The sequence below is a fragment of the Mustela erminea genome, chromosome 12 (genome assembly GCF_009829155.1).
Source record: "Mustela erminea isolate mMusErm1 chromosome 12, mMusErm1.Pri, whole genome shotgun sequence".
NCBI classification, from domain to species: Eukaryota; Metazoa; Chordata; class Mammalia; order Carnivora; family Mustelidae; genus Mustela; species Mustela erminea.
The window spans coordinates 76843994-76856987 of record NC_045625.1 but is presented as its reverse complement, the minus strand read 5'-3'; the positions used below and the strand labels follow the sequence as shown (position 1 = coordinate 76856987).

Here is a 12994-nt window from a genome sequence, read left to right as displayed (position 1 = left end):
GAAATACTGGGTTAACTACTAGTGTGTTACTGCCTCGTTTATCTACAGAATATTATTAACTAGGACATAATGCTTTCAAAGTTTAAGTTAATGTTATATATTATGTATAAATATATATATTCATAATGAGATATATGTAATGGATAGTACAAAGTTTGGAGACTTAACAAATGCTCTAACCTTCTGGAGACAAAAGTCCTATCTTCTGTTTTCTTTTGTCTTTTTTATTCTTAATTAGTGATCCACTGTTAAATCCAAATCCACTTTTACTGAAAAATACTGTACATGTGTAAAATGTTCAGTTGTTTTTTTGTAAAATATAGTAGAATGGTTGTAATTGATACTGGCCAAAATCAATGTTATTCCATATTTTATTTTTTCTATTAAATTAACCTAAGTTCCTGTTTATCTGATCTGTTCCTACCCATGTGTAAACATCTCTGAAAGGGTAAGAGAAGGAGAACCTTCTGTTTTCACACAGAAGCCGAATACAAAGGGAAGGTTGGAAGGGAACGGAGCATCTAAATAAAGTTGGAAAGGCAGGGGTGAGCGGAGGACGCAGTGGAAAAGGAGAGACAAAGTAAGAGCAGTCTAAGAAAGGAAGAGGTTAGACTTGGTCCTCAGTGAAGGTTATCTCCCATTTTTAGAAAGCAAGTGGAGAGAAAGATCTCTAAAAGCTTGGCACACTGGTTAGCAGATCCTACAGAAGCCAGCCCCAGGATCTGGGCCATCTGGGCTCTTGGCCTGCGCTTCCCCAGGATATGGACCGCTGCACACTCACTAGTGGGTGTCTGGAGAGGTGGGGACCAAGGGACTGTGCATGAGGTGGTGGGGGTGGAGCGTGAAAGCTGTTGAAAGGGGAAAAGACTTTGTTTAATTTGCTGATATCCTGTGTGAAACTGACAGTGGTGTAGCCCCAGGTGCGTCGAAGCTAACTTGGTCTAAAATCTCCAGGCCGTGCCATAGCGTGGGACTGTGTAGTTGGCAAAGACCCACCGTGGATTACAGATCTTTGCAAACCCTGCCTGTGAAGCAGGCACTAGCTCTGAAGGTTCCGTGCCCTGCCTTTATGGGAAGAGAAATGAGATATCAGTGCAAGTGACATGGAAATTGAACTCCAAAGAGGTTTAGAGATCTAGGGCTACAAGATGGTAGAGAGAGCCCCTGCTGTCATGAAATCGCATTATGAGGATAGGTGGCGGGGACTAATTGTACTGAACTCTTACTATGTACAGCACACTGAGGGAATATAGAGTATATGCATACTGATGTAAATTCTCTTAATTCTCACAAAAACTCTAAAGTAAAATATGCTCAGTTTGCAAACTATCACTACCTTCTGTTTACAAACCGGAAAGCTGAGGCAGATGGGCTTGAAATAGGTTGACTGGGATTACACCACCAGACAGAACAATAAAAACAAAGCTTAGCAGTAAGACCATTAACATTCGTGAATTCTAAGTCTGAGATGAATGGGACACTAACTTGTCAGGTTCAGGCAGCAGAAATTCCTTTGAACTGAACTGGTCAAGGCAAGTTTCGTAAAGTAAGTGGACCTAGGACTGGTTCTGGAGCTGGGCAGCCAAGGCCTAACTAAGGAGATGGGAAGAGAGCAGGAGGAACATCATCAATGAACTTCCAACGGAAGAGAGGGTTCAGGGAAGCAAGTCAACTGTCTTAATGGTTTAATCTAATTGCTACGAAGAACAGTGACTCAACATCCAACGAATTAGTCAGGGAAGATTTACATTTCCACGCTTTCCAAAAAATAAGTAGCGTGCCCATCCTCAGCCCCCATACCCGTGGCAGACCCTGCCGATCACCAGTGTCCAACCACCAGTGTCCAACCACGGATGGATCAGACCTGCCTCGCTTTTCACCCCAGCGCTGGGGGCTTCGCATCATGCTGCTGAGCTCTTCTATCGGACCCACCGTTCGCCACTCAACACTCTACTCTTCATTATGAGGAACCTGCCAGTTGTGTGCAAGTGAATTTCAGGCAGTGAAAGTAGAAGTAGGCATGTATCCTTAACTCTTTTCCTGTCACCCTTCAGCTTCACGCAAAGAGAAATGACAGACAGCAGCCTGATGCATTTGGAGAAAACTGGAGGCAACATTACACTACGGCCTGCCTAGCGCGACCCTCCCGCCTCCTTCACCCTCTAACCCCCCAAAATGGTAGAGAGAACGCGAAGGCCAGGGCAGCTGGACCCTGGGCCCCAAATCAGCCTGTGTTAAAGACACAAAGCAATAACCTGCTTCTGGGTGACTGCCATGTCCAAATGTTATTTTTGTGGCAAATCCATAAAATCCAAAGTTCTCGGCAGGATACTCCAGAGCCACTGACAACTTTAGAAGGGCAGAGCCAAGCGGAACTTAATGTCGCTGTGGCTCATGGGAGCTGCTTGACACTAGAGGCGGGGCTGTGATGCATACAGTCATGTCTCCTCTTCATCGTGAGAGGCGGACATCTGGCCCAGAGTCAACTCATGGGCAAGAAGAATGTGTTGGGCAGCATCACAGAGTCTCAGAGGGCCAGTCTGGGACCTGGAAATGCCAGCAGCTCCTTTCCACTCTAACTGCAAAGGACTTAGAAGGGTGTTTGTCTTCTTACTGATGCATTTTCCCGCAAGATCTTCCCTCCACCCGAGACAAATCTGAGGGCCCAATTGTTGCTTTTTCAAAGCCAGGGATCAGGCAACAAAAGATATGTTGCATCCCCACTTTGAAAAATTCCCAGAAACATTTCCTGGGGCCTAAAGTGTATGATCTTTTTTTATTATTATTATTTTTGGAATGAATACATGATTTTAAGAATCTAATATTTTAAGGCAGACTGAGTTTTACTGAAATTGCTTTGATTTGGCCCAAAGACATTCAGAGGCCAATGGAGATTAACTTCCTGTTTCAAGATTCGCTAGTGAAGGGTGTGGTTGGGAATGGATCCCACATCAACCCGCACAGAGCTGCCTCCTTGCCAAGAATGCCGGAGGAAAACACTAAGTCCATATTACACATACGGCAAGGCAGGGGTTAAGAGCCCTTTCTTGACTACAGGTAGAAGACCCACTGGCTCCCTTGACTTGGCTTTTTCCTCTTTATGAGCTCAGCTTAATTGCTTCCAAGAACAGGAAGTCCCTGTCATATACAAGCTCTGAGGTCCTTCTTGCCCTCTATAAGCTGATAGCCTAATGGGGGGCACAGACCCAAAAACACATGATGGTAATAGGAAGCTATTTAAGTGCCTTTAAAAGGGCATAAAAATATCATGGGGGCCGTCTAGTCGAGCAAGCTCACTTTCCCAATTAAGTGCTAAATGTTCCCTACCCTTGCATGAGAAGTTTCTAAGGGCTTCCAAAAATAGCATGCTCCATTAAAAATACAGTTACCTCTGAAATGTGCAAAAGCAGATGAGGTTTTAACTAAATGTCTACTAAATGCAACATGTCAAACTAGTCAGTTGCAACTCAGCTCTTAAGGAACCACATAGAATTAAATTTAATGTAGGATAAAGGTGAATTTTAATACGTATGACATGATACAGGACCTACGGAGGCAGAAGAACCTAGGAACTGTTGGGATCTTAATATAACCCTGCAAAGGAGGTAGAAATTCACTATTCATGCTGGGGGTGGGGAATTCTATACACACATATTATATATATATATATATATATATATATATATATATATTCCTGCTCACTTCCCTCAGATTTCTACCTGTAGTTCCACATAGCTATGGGACACTGTCCTTCAGATAGCTAACAGGCATCTCAAAATTAACATGTCCAAAGCAGACTTCAGACTGCTCAATCTCCCAAATATTATCTCCAAATGTCTCCCACCGCACAAATGGCATTACAACCCATTATTACAACCCAGATGCTCAAATCCAAAACCTAGTAAGTCTTCTTTTTTTTTTTGCCCCAAAATCCAATCTGTTAGTAGAGCCCCAATAACCGCACCTTCGCCATAAATCTCTCAATGGCCCACAGTTGCCGTTCTGGGTCGACCTCTCCATCCAGGACTACTGCAGAAGCCTCCCCGCTGGGCTTCCTGCTCCTTCCTCTCCTTGCTTTTTCTGTCCTGGCCCAGCCCCTCTGCACAGAGCCAGCAGCGCTATCACCAAAATCTGATTTCTCCCCTTTCTTCCCATTTGCTCCGGATCAAATCTGCGCTCCTCACTTGAGATCTTTCTCATCTCTTCTCATACCCCTTCTCCCGTGCTAGTCTGTTCCTGCCGTAACAACTTTTCTGTTCTTCCAACAAAACTAACATGTTTGTGCATCAAGACCCCTGCCCTTCCCTGGGCTAGTTTCTTCTCGCCCAGCAGGTCTTAGTTAAAAACGGTCCCTTGGAAAGTAGCTCCCCGCACCTCTCATCCTCCACCTGCCCACCTTCTCTGGTCTTTCCATAGCACTCACCACAACATGACATTCTGTGGTTCATTTACTTGGGTACTGGCAGTCTCTCCCACTAGGACGTCGGCACCGTGAAGGCTGGGGCTTTGTCTGTCGTATCTGCAGCCCTAGCCGGTATGTGTAACACAGTGCCTTGCTTGATCAATGTCTGCAGATTGGATAAATAAAAAGGCTTAAGTGAGAAATGACATTTGACCTGAGTCTTGGAAGATAAGCAGGAATTTGTAAGTCAATGAAGGTGAGGATGTTGAAGAAGGAGTCGCTGGAGAGAGAACTGGTTCAAGGACACCAAACCATTAAAAGGGTCTGGGGGCCGGGCAACAGGTAGGCAGGGTAGCAGCAGGAGGGTGGGGATAGAAAGATCAGAGGTCAACTTCCAAAAGCCATGGATGGGTTACTGCCCTCCTTCTGGCTCCTTGACGGAGTCATCACCCCTCTTTCCTGAGAGGCTAAATGACTTACTCAAGGACCCCATCCCGTCAACTCATGGCCTCCTGCCAACATACTTGGAGAGCATTCGTTCAGACAAAATGCTAAGGAGATCATATTTGCTTCAGTCCCCAGAGGACTAGCTACACTGAGCCAGGTAATAAAGGGACAGGGAGCTAAGCAGAGCTCAGCTGTCAGAACAGCTCACAAGAGAGGAGGCAGCCCACAGCCTCTTTTCACCGTCATGTCCATGGTCAGATCAACAAATTTGTTATGGTCTGTTTGTAAGACTATACTTGGGGACAAGGGCCTGCTCGGAATCCTCTTCTCATTCTAAGAAAAAAAACAAAACAAACCAAAACAAAAACAAAGAACTTTTCCCTCTAAATTACCTCCTTGTCAAGAATGCCAGAGGAAAAAACTAAGCCCATATTACACATACTGCAAGGCAGGGGTTAAGGGCCCCTTCTTGACTGCAGGTAGAAGACCAAAAGCAAAGAGTGCTGTGCTGGCACCTTTCTTCCCTAATGATGAAAATAACAACAATAACTCCCACATACAGAGTACTTCCTATGTGCTAAGTTCTGTGCTGTTTGCTTTGAATGGGTTATTCCACTAATTCCTACCAATAGCCTGATTTTCTTCTCTTTTTACAAGTGGGAAAGCAGGAGGAGGTCAATGCCTAAGGCATCCCATTGATAAATGGAAGATCTGGGATTAATTCAAACCCAGACAATCCAACATCAGAGTCTCCAGGAAAAGTACAAGAGCCAAAGAAGATGTCTGTCAAACCTTCCTTCAGGTTATGACCATGAAGCTTCCATGAGGATTATATATTTTCACTGGGGATGTCTGATTCAGGACCCCCTGCTGTCTCCTATGAATAGAGCAACATTCCACCCAAGACTACACACATGGCCACACAGCACTTTGTGTGAGCCAAGTCGGGAGTGGATATCAATATCATCATCAGAATTAGTAGCAGCCAATGGGCCATGTGGGCAAAAGAAATTAGACTGGACCTAAGGGAAATGAGGCAGTGGCTGTTAAGAAATGAGGACACGCAACCTCCTTTCATGCTAATTTTTCTCTGTCTGGGAAGCCATCATTAGCATTTTCTAGTCCCAGATGAAATGACAAAGAAATAGAATGGAGATACAAGGAACAGAGTAAAACAGGATAACGTTGAAATCATCACATAATACAAATTCCCCGAGCTCCTTCGACAAATTTGGTAAAACAAATTCCTTCCAGGTGGTATTACACAAGACTTTCTTGCCACCTGAATCTTAACTGTTATCATAGCACCTAAACTATTCAGAAAATGTAAACTTTCTGTTATGTAGAAGAAGATGATCTGTAACTGACCTGTGTCACGAGAAGAGCCACAAACATGACGGAAACCAGGAATCATCTCGACCATCTCTCGCAGCTCCCCCATCTGTCCCATCAGCAAGACAACTCTCCCTCCAAAATATGGCTCGGATTCATTTTCTCCTTTCACTTTTACTGCCCCCAACCTAATCAAGCTACTTCGAGGCGAAGCTACTTCTTACCTGGACTATTGCAAAACTTCCTTTCTAGCCTCATCTAATGCACCCCTTGTGTCTATACTTCTAATCTATTCCACACAGCAGCCAGAGTGCCCTTTTTAAAAATTCAAAGCTCACACAAGGCTCTACTGTTTAAAACCCTCCCATGGCTTCCCATTCCCCCTTAGATAAGGAAGAAATACCTTCCTATGGCCATCAAGTCCATGGTCAATCTGAGCTACCCGACTTCTCTAAACTCATCTCCTGCCATTCTCTCCCTCCCATCGTATTTTCCAGCCACACTCACTTTCCCTTGTTTTTCCGTTCTGCTTTGTGCCTCACCTTGCCCACATGCCATTCCGCCTACTTGAACGGTAGCCCATTCCTAATCATCTATACCTGGTTAGCACTTACGTATTTGGGCCTCAATTTAAAATGTCACTTCTTCATCTTCTGAAGAGCTCCTCATTATAAGCTCTCATGGGAGCCTCTACTTTACTTTCATATCAATTACACATACCTACTTAATTGTAGGAACAGCTGCTTGATGTATGTAATGCTCACTACAAAGTTTGTTCCATGAGGGCAACGTCTGTAAATGCCTCATAGAGCATAAAGCTAGCAAAATGTCTAGCATAGGGCAGGTGTTTGATACCTCTTTGGTCAACAGATGAATAATCCAATGAATGAATAAATAGGAGAATTGAGTAAATGACAAGGACGAAACCATCCTGGCCCAGAAACTGAGACAACCATGTTCTAATCTTGAATTACATCAATGTAGCTCTCCATGTGTCCATACCTCAGTTTTTCCCATATTCAGCCTCACCCTGTGAACCGTTTCAACCCTTCTCTCAATGGAAAAGGGAAAACCCAGGAGATTTCATGGAGACTCTGTTGCTGGCCCTAAAACACATATAACATCTCAGGCACACACTCAATAAAGCTAATGCTTTGGGACCTTGCCACTAAAGGCATACCGCAGCAACAGAAGCTGTGAGTTGGCTAGAATGGTAGCAGGGCTCTGAGATGTCCCCCTCTAAGAGTCCTGTCTGCTTGTCATTCACTGCTATGAAGGTACTTTGCAGATGGAATTAAAGGTGACTATCAACTAACTTTACAATAAGGAAATTATCCTGAATTATCCATGAGGGCCTAAGGTAAAGTCAGTCAGAGGGACAGAGTGAAGGAAAGCCAGGAAGGCAGAGGAAAGAATTTGATTCAAGATGTGAGAAGGAGGTGACCTACAGTCACTGGCTTTGAAGATGCAGGAAGGAAGCCATGAGACAAGAAATACATCAGCTTCTAGAAATGGAGAATAATTTCCAGCCAGTGGGTGGCAAGGAAACAGGGATCTCGGTCCTAAATTCTGCCACTGCCACTGACGCAAATGAACTTGAGCAGACACATTCCTAGAGCTCCCAGAAAGAATGCCACCTATGACAATTTGTTTCCAACCTTGTAAAACCAGATCAGGGAAGGAGTTGAGCAGCTGTGCCCAGACTGCTGCCCTACAGAACTGAGAGATAATAAATGGTGTTGTGTTAAGCCATGACAAAATGGTCACTTGTCATAGCAGCAATCAAAAACTACTACATATTTGTGTATCGTCATAGCTGAGGTCTGAGGGGCAGGTTTCTGGTTTGTCACACATTTAGGGACCTACTTAGATGCACTCCTGAAACAGAGGCTAGTGGATGTCATCTTTGCACTCTCCCTCTGCCTTGCTTCAGATGGCTGGTATCTCCTGGAAAGCAATCTGTACACTCACTCATCTGGTGCCCTGATTTTTATAACTGCTGCCCAGGGGACACCTCTAGATCATGTGGCACTTACGCTTGCATTCTTAAAAGACTGTATATATTTGCATAATTTAAAAGTTGCTGCCTGAGGGTCTGACTTTCAATCAATATGTGCTGACTGAGACTCTCCCCTTTGGGATCCTGACAGCTATTGGCACACCGTCAACAACTAAGGCTTAGTGACAATAAAATAGGCTGTTTGGACTATCACAAAGGTTTGAGAAACAGCAAAGATCTAGGGCAGACTTGAATGATAAGTTTCATCTGCTACACAAGACCACTTCTTCAAAAGTAGGAGAGGTGCTTTATCTGCTTTATCTTACGCAGAGAAACTAGCACGCAAAGTCAAGTCAATGGAAAAACAGAAGAGTACGTTCCCAATTAAAGAATAGGATAAGGAGCACCTGGGTGGCTCAGTGGGTTAAGCCTCTGCCTTCGGCTCGGGTCATGGTCTCGGGTCATGGTCTCGGGTCATGGTCTCGGGTCATGGTCTCGGGGTCCTGGGATCGAGTCCCACATCGGGCTCTCTGCTCAGCGGAGAGCCTGCTTCCTCCTCTCTCTCTCTCTCTCTCTCTCTCTCGCTGCCTGCCTCTCTGCCTATTTGTGATCACTCTCTCTGTCAAATAAATAAATAAATAAAATTTTAAAAAATTTTAAAAAAGAATAGGATAAAATTTCAGAAAACGTCCCTAACAAAATGGAGATAAATGATTTAACTGATAATAGAGTTCAAAACAATAGTTCCCAAACTGGAAGAAGAATGGATGAACACAGTGAGAGCTTCAGTAAATATATGAGATTACCAAAAAGGAAGTCACAGAGCTAAGGAATATAATAACTAAAAAATGCAACAGAAGTTTTCAACAGCAGACTCTAAAGCAGAAGATGAAGCAGGAGAAACAATCAGTGATCTCAAAGGGCAGTGGAACTCATTCAATCAAAGCAGCAAAATGAAAAACACACTAAAAAGTGAGGCTAGCTTAAGGAACACATAGGGCACCATCAAACAGATCAACATTTGCATCATAGGACTCCCAGAAGAAGAGAGCGAGCAAGAGCCAAAAAACATATTTCCCCAAAAAAAGTGGCTGAAAACATCCCTAATCTGAAGAAGGAAACAGACATCCAGATCTAGGAAGCTTAGAGAGTTTCAAATAAGAGGAACTCAAAGAGATCCACACTGAGATACATTACAATTAATGAGTCAAACATAAAGGGAAGGTAAGAATCTTAAAAGCAGCAAGAGAAAAACAAGGGACATGCCAGGGAATCTCATAAGACCATCAGCAGATTTTTCAGCAGAGACCCTATAGATCAGAAGGGAGTGGCATAATACATTCAGAGTACTGGAAGAAAATAAAACTTCCAACCAAGGGATGCCTGGGTGGCTCAGTGGGTTAAGGCCTCTGCCTTCGGCTCTGGTCATGATCTCAGGGTCCTGGGATCGAGGCCTACATCTGGCTCTCTGCTCAGCAGGGAGCTTGCTTCCTCATCCCTCTCTCTGATTCCCTCTCTGCATATCGTGAGCTCTGTCAAATAAATAAATAAAATCTTTAAAAAACAAACAAAAAAACCTTCCAACCAAAAATACTCTACCCAGCAATGTTTTCAGAATTTAAAAAGCAATAAAGAGTTTTCTGGACAAGAAAAACCTAAAGAAGTGTCTCAGCACTAAATTGATCTTAAAAGAAATGTTAAAGGGACTTTACTAAACTGAAAATAAAGGGCATTAATTAGAAACAGAAAAACCTATAAAAGTATAAATCTCATTGGTAAAGATAAATATATGGTAAAATTTAGAATTATCTAGTGTCACAATGATGGTGTATTAATCACTTATAAAGCTAGAATGAAGGTTAAAAGACAAAAGTAGTAAAAAAAAAAAACCCAACTATAACAAAAATAATCACTTAAGGGATACACAAGATTAAAATATCTAAATTGTGACATTGGGGCTCCTGGGTGGCTTAGTGGGTTAAAGCCTCTGCCTTCAGCTCAGGTCATGATTCCAGGGTCCTGGGATCGAGCCCTGCACTGCGCTCTCTGTTCAGCAGGGAGTCTGCTTCCCCACTCTCTCTGCCTGCCTCTGACTACTTGTGATGTCTGTCAAATAAATAAATAAATAAATCGTTAAAAAAAATAATAAATTGTGACATCAAAAACAAATCATGGGAGGCACAAAGATAGAATATAGAGTTTAGGATCTGTTTAAACTTAAGTTTCTATCAGTTTAAAATACATTATTATTATAAATATAGGTTATTATATATAAGCCTCATGAAAACCACAAATCAAACATTTATAATATAAACACAAAAGACCATAAAGGACCTAAGCATTCTACTAGAGAAAATTATCGAATCATACAAGAAAAAAGCAAGAGAAGAAAGGAACAGAAGAATTACAGAAGAGTCAGAAAACAACAAAATGTCAATACATATACAATTACTTTAAATATATACAGACTAATTTCTCCAATCAAAAGTTAGAGAGTGACTGAATGGAGAAGAAAACAAGACAAACTCTATGCTACCTACAAGAAACTCACTTCAAAGATGTAAGGACACATACAGAAAGTGAAGTGATAGAAAAAGATATTCCAGGGGCCACCTGCGTGGCTCAGTCAGTTAAGCATCTGCCTTCTACTCAGGTCATGATTCCAGAGTCCTGGGATTGAGCCCTACTTCGGGCTCCCTCCCTTCAGGCTTCTCTCTCCTCTCCCTTTACCCCTACCCCTGCTCATGCTCTTTCTCTCTCTCAAATAAATAACATATTCTTAAAAAACATATTCCATGCAAATAGAAACCATAAAAAAGCTAGGGCTGCTATATTTATATCAGAGAAAACAGATTTTAAAAGACTGTAAGAAGAGACAAAGGAGACCACTACATAATGATAAAGGAGTGAATCCAACAAGACGATATAACATTTGTAAATATTTGTGTACCCAAAAGAACACTTAAATATATAAAGCAAATATTAACAGACCTAAAATAAGAAATAGTGATAACACTAATAATGGAGGAAAGCAAAAGATCATAGAAGATTACTATGAACAATTATACACCAACAAATTGGGCAAACTATAAGATATGGAAAAATTATTAGAAACATACAACCTACCAAGATTAAATCATGAAGAAACAGAAGATCGGAACAGACCAATTACTAGCATGGAGAGTGAATCAGTACTCAAACACCTACCTACAAAACAAACTAAATGACCAGACTGCTTCACAGATGAATTCTACCAAATGTTTAAAGATTTAATAATAATCCTTCTCTAACTCTTCCCAAAAGTAGAAGAAGAGGGAATACTTCCAAACTCATGTTATAAAACCAGCTGATAAATCAGACAAGGAACCCACAGAAAAGAAACTTGCAAGCTAATATCCCTGACGGATATTAGCAAAAATCCTCAACAAACTATTAGCAAACTGAATTTAACAACACATTAAAAGGATCATACACCATGATCAAGTGGGATTTATTTTAAGGATGCAAGTATGACTTAACATCTACAAGTCAATTGATGTGATCCACCACATTAACAAAACAAAGAATTTAAAAAATCATATCATCTCAATATCTGTATAAAAAGCATTTGACAAAATTCAACACGCATTCTTGATAAAAACTCTCTACAAAGTGATAATAGAAGGAAGATACCTCAACATAATAAAGTTCATATATGATAAGCTCTCAGCTAACATAATATACAATGTTGCAAAGCTGAAAACTTTTTCTCAAATATCAGGAATAAGACAGGATATCCACTCTCATCACTTTTATCCAACATGGTATTGGAAATCCTAGCCAGAGCAATTAGGCAAGAAAAATACATAAAATGCATTCAACTGGAAAGAAAGAAGTAAAACTGCCACTATTTTCAGATGACATATTATATACAGAAAACCCTAAAGACTCCATGCCAAAAAACTTTCAGAGCTAAGAGCCAAATTCAGTAATGTGCGATAAACAAAATCAGTATACATAAATATATTGATTATACACTCATAGTGAAGTGCTGGAAAAATTAAGAAAACAATCCTATTTATAACAGCCTCAAAAAGAATAAAACCCCTAGGAATAAATTCAACTGAAACTTATATGCTGAAAAGTATAAGACATTGATGAAAGAAATTGAAGATGACACAAATAGGAAGAATTAATGTTAAGCTGACCATGCTACCCAAAGCAACGTATAGATTCAATGTAATCCCTATCAAATTCCATTGGCACTTTACACAGAACTAAAACAAACCATCCTAAAATTGTTAAGGAAACACCAAAGACCCCAAATAGACAAAGCAATCCTAAGAAAGAACACAGCTGGAGGCATCATGCTCCCTGATTTGAAACCATATAGTATTTATACAAAGCTATAGTAATTAAATAGTATAGTAATTAAAACAGTATGGTATTTCCATAAAAAGCAGACATATGGATCAATGGAACCCAGAAATAAACCTACACATATAGGATCAATAATATTCTCACAAGAGGCCAAAGAATATGCAACGGTGAAATGACAGTCTCCTCAATAAATGATGTTGGGAAAATGAGGTAGCCACAAGCAAAATAACAAAACTGGACCACTATCTTATACCATACAAAAAACTCAGAATAGATTAAAGATTTTAATGAATTTAAGACCTAAAACAATAAAACTCCAAGAAGAAGAATTGCTAAGCTCCTTGCCAATGGTCTGGGCAATGATTTTTTAATCTAACACCAAAGTAAAGGAAACAAAAGCAAAAAAATAAATGGGACATCAAATTAAAAATCTTCTGCACAGCAAAGAAAACCTC

The 12994-nt window shown here is 41.2% G+C and overlaps 1 protein-coding gene across 2 annotated transcripts in view; it reads left to right on the top strand.

The window, feature by feature from the left end:
- The window catches only part of PCSK5 (proprotein convertase subtilisin/kexin type 5), a 449406-nt gene that overhangs the window by 302202 nt on the left and 134210 nt on the right, over nt 1–12994 (top strand). The gene's annotated exons all lie outside the window — the stretch shown is intronic.